This window comes from Arachis ipaensis, chromosome B03 (assembly GCF_000816755.2).
Source record: "Arachis ipaensis cultivar K30076 chromosome B03, Araip1.1, whole genome shotgun sequence".
NCBI classification, from domain to species: Eukaryota; Viridiplantae; Streptophyta; class Magnoliopsida; order Fabales; family Fabaceae; genus Arachis; species Arachis ipaensis.
In genome coordinates this window covers 40,127,475-40,132,435 of record NC_029787.2, presented here as the reverse complement: position 1 = coordinate 40,132,435, position 4,961 = coordinate 40,127,475, and positions in this window count along the sequence as shown.

Sequence of the window (4,961 nt, the reverse complement as noted above, 5' to 3'; positions counted from 1 at the left end):
TATCAAAAATATACAATTCAGCAAACTTCGTCACGTATCCTTTTGGCGGTATGAGACTTCCTATTAAATAATAGTTCTCCCCCAAAAGGGTAAATGTAGGTGGACCTCTGGAAGTATTTAAATCACGATCTATTTTTGCACCCATCGATGTGAACTGGAACATGCTGTTGTATGATCTAATGTTATTTCAAAAATACTTGCTCTTCGGAGTATTATTGAACAATAGCTCATACAACACTTTAGGGGCTTCTGGTAGGTGTGGAAGTTACACTACCCTCCTTTACAACATAAAATGAACTTAAGATTTGCTGTGTTGTATTCTTATTTAACCTCTCATCATACCAAAAGAGAGCAACACAATGTTCACATTTATACATTGCATATCCCATCTGCATATATTCTGCAAAGTCCAGAAAATCACAGGTTAGATATCATTATGTTATCTGCTTTTTTATCCTCATTCAAACGTCCGTTTAAGAAAATAAATTGCCATGTACATATACCCATATTTGTTTGTTCACCAGAATTAACGTGTCTATTAGCCCTTTGGAATATCTTTTTACCTGCATGATTCGAGGCTTTTTAAGGATTAGTTATATAATTCAGTCTGATTTAAATAATATTAACAAACTCAATTACTAATCTAATTACTTAGATTAAATAAAACCTTTTAAATAAACCTTATGATAACCTTAAACTCCATGAACCTTAAAGTTCTGAACAACCAAAATCTATTTCATATACTTTCATGTGCATTAGACCTTGTGTTATAATGATTTGAACTTAAAAATCAAAATAATAAACCAATGATAAAAATATTACACACTCTTCAAAAAGTTTGGCAAATAACATAAAAATATTTTTGACTAAGTGTATCATCAATATCTGTAATGTTTTGAGTTAAATCTAACAATTACTTATGATAGAATAATGTTATAGGATTTATCAATATATATGTTTGAATTTAACATTGTGATATATATTATCTACAATATTGGTAGTAATCTTATTTCTACCCTATTAACACTTGTGCGTGAATATATTGGTTGTCTTTGGAACATTATATTTGTTGCTAATGGCCTAATAAAAATATATTCACCTTATCGAATCGTGTTTATTTTATAGCCCACATATTGATTTGACTTATTTATGGTCTAAATATAATCTCCTAATACTATGTAATTGTATACACAACATGAATGATTGAATATGGTCAATCTATTACCACTACAAGAAACACCGTTAAAATCGACGACCAAATTGACGGCTAGGCTATCGATAATATTAAAAATCGATAGAAAAATCAAGGGCGGATGTGGTCCCTATTAGGCTTGTCGACTTTTCAAAATTCTAATAAAAATGATGGCTTTCCAGGCCGCCGATAATAATTCAATAAAATCGACAATCTTTCCGTTTATAATATGAGTTTGAGAATTTTACCTGTTTAATAAAATTGACAGGTTTGCCGTCAATATTTGTTTCATTAAAATCGACAAATAAGCCATCGATTTAATTACTAAAATGTCGACAAGTTCGTTGTCTATATTTTGTTTTCTTTTGTCTATTTTAAATTTAAAAAGTGACAACGTTAGCGTCGATTTTAATAGCCATATATTTTAATTATTTTTTCTATTTAAAAAATAGTAGACAATTAATGCAAATAAAATTTTAAATATAGAAATAAAATGTATACAAAATATTAGATAACAAGACAAATAAACTTTTAAATATAAGAATAAAATTTATACTAAATATTAGATAATGAGTTTACAAACTTATCAAAATAATAAATAATCCTCTAACATAAAAACTCAAAACAAGATAAATAACTAAACTCAGACTTATATTCGTTTAAATTGCAATTCACTAATAACACAAAATATTCAAAGCAAAGTAAATAACCTTACTCATACTCGTCTAAATAATCATCTGAGTCGTCAAGATTGTCAGAATCATCCTCCCTTTGAGAGCTCTGTGGTTGTCCTGTTGGCTGCAGAATAGGTTTAGAAACATTACCACTATCCATGTATATATTAAAAGCAAATTTTGATAATAATCACCTTTCTTCCTGAACTTTTGAATGGTTCAAGCTACAAATTTCTTTTCAGTTTTTACCACGCACTTTCTTGGCCTTGATTATTATTGTTATTATTATCACATATAAGAAAATTGTTCTTTTTTTATTTACTCTATTTCTTCTTGTCTATGACTCTATGTTGTCTGAATAGTCAAATTTTGAACAAACATCACATGTTATGATTAAAGAACAAGCCAAGGCTGAATAATGTTTTACATGATCTGATCACACAAAAAAAATGATGGCCATGATTATGGATAAACCAAAGTATAGATGCACAAAATTACAAACTAAAAACAAGGCAAGAGAAATATTAATGCAGAAAAATATATGCTTTAAAATACTTAGGTGGCCAAACAAAAAAATATCTGCTTCTTTTTATTCTAAATGGAGTCTATATATATTGATTGATTTTTGAAGCAATGCAGCATCAAAAGCTGAATGGAGCTCAATATTATTACAATCTATTAACAATGGACAGATAAATTGAAAAGCAAGAAGTGAAAATAAAATTTACAGAAAAATGAAAGATTATTCAAAGACCCTTATACACCAAATCAGAAAGGGAACATGCAGAGTAGTAACAAGAAGAATCAGAAAGCACTAATCCATAAACCATAATGTATCCATCAGTAATACACAACAGAATACCATTTAATTATGATAGCAACACAAATTCAAAAGTAATACAAGACAAGTTCACCTTATTGAAATGCTTCGCAACACACTTTTAGGCTTATATTATTAGTAAGCGCACACACACACATAGTTCACAATCCACACAACTTAGACATTGATTATGTTTAAACATAGAAATTACAGGCAATGTAACAGTCCAGACCACCCGCTAGCACGATATTGTCCGCTTTGGCACACAAGGCCTCACGGTTTTGCCTTTGACGATAGGGATGATAGCCGAAGCCCCCCCACACTCACTCGTCAAAACGCGTCATGCTAGGGAGAGGTATCCACACCCTTATAAGGCATGCTTCGTTCCCCTCTCCAACCGATGTGGGCCTTTCAGAGCAGTCCTTCCTGTAGAGCCTGAGGAATGGACCGACTATGCTTCAATTGCATACTCTGAGCATTTGTCATGTATTAGGTCTTGTCGAATGACGAGAATTAGAGCTTTATGCACATGATGGTCTATTGATTAACGCTGTTAGTCTTGCATTGCAAAATTCTTGGTATTAAGTTTGGCCAGCTTAATACTAGTGAATTATGTATATGAAAGCACTGATGGGTTATCATAGATGATATACGAGTTTCAAGTAAAGCGAATCGCGGGTTTTGGGAATGTTGGAAACTATTTCTCGAGGCTATTCAGTTATGTGTCTTGAATTCTGTTCGAGTCGACCTGTTCTTTCGTATCCTAACTTGAAGTTCTTGTTTGCTAATCCTTTTAAAAAGTAGTTTGATTTTTTTTAACTCTATTCCTCTATTCATATGCATTCTTGTTTGATCTTAATTGCATATGCTTGTTTGGAATCCTTGTTACATCTGTCTTTCTCTATTTGAGTTCTTCCTTATTCAAATATTCTTTGATATAGTTTTGAACTTGTCTTAATGCGCTGTGCTTTTTAACTCTGGAGTCCGAGTCCGTTCTTAGAGAAATTGTTGATTCGGTGTTCCTCTTATTTGACAGTGAATTACAGCCAATTTTGAGATTTTTATAAAGTTGCTGTTGATTAGATATGTACTTATCTATATATGAATCTTTGAAGATTTCTTATACAGTTTAATAACTATTTATCTCTAATACCTCGCATGTACTTTTACTGGTTTACGGAACTGCACTTACTTTAAAAGTAAATTGACTTTCTAGTAATTCTACTATAGCTCCAGTGCACATCTTCATTTGATTATGTATTTAGATATTTTTCAAAATTTTGAAAAGAAAAGATTTACCACTTTTGTCTCGGTTGAGTTTCGTTTGATAAACTTTACTTAATTCATTTTGATTTGAGTTTGATTTAGCATACTACATGGCTTATGCCATTGTTGTTCTTTTGAAAATGTTGGACTCATGGCTTTCTTCTTATGAGCGAACTCGTTCTCTCTTAAGCTTTCCATCTCCATGAATGTCATGCTTGACCTTGTTTTTAACTGATCTCTTACATCTTGTGAGCATTACTATTGATCTTGGTTTTTCCAACCTTGTGAATCTCATTCTTATGTGAGTTAGTTTGATTCGTTTCAAAATAGTGCATCGTATATTCTCATTGTCTTTACAAGAGTTTTTAGTCAAAATTTATCCTTGGGAAATTACTAATGATTGGGTTGTATTTTCCTATGACTTTCGCATTCTTTTGAATCAATTGAAAGCTTGTTTGATGCCTCATGCCTAGTGGATCTTGTTTGAACTATCTTGATTTAAGATCCTTTCTAGTATGGCTTGACTCCTTTTAAGTACATTCTAATCTCCTTGAATATCCTTCTGAGATGGTGATTTCAAGAACACTTTTGGAGTCTTGTTTTAAACTTTTTAAAGAAGTTTTGAATTCTCTTTAAAGCAGTTCTAAACTAAATTTATTTTTCAACTGCTTGATTGTAATGGAAACCATCGTTCAACTTTGACAAAGTTGTTTTAAAGTGGCATGCGCTATTTTAAATGAGGTTTTGGAAAGCTTCCTTGTTTAGTGGAAATCGGTTCGTTTGTAACGCATTGCTTATTTCCTTTACCAAATTGTAAGCAAATTTTTACTTCGGAATTTCTTTTCTAAAAGAAGTTTAACTTCCTCTTTTGTCCTTGCTATAAATGATATACATGCTTGTTTGAATATGAATTTTTGGAATTTTTGAATAAGCATTTGATTACTTCCAAGTTTTCATGAACTGCTTTTGGTTAAGCTATGCACGTAACTATCTTTCTAAAGTATTTGAG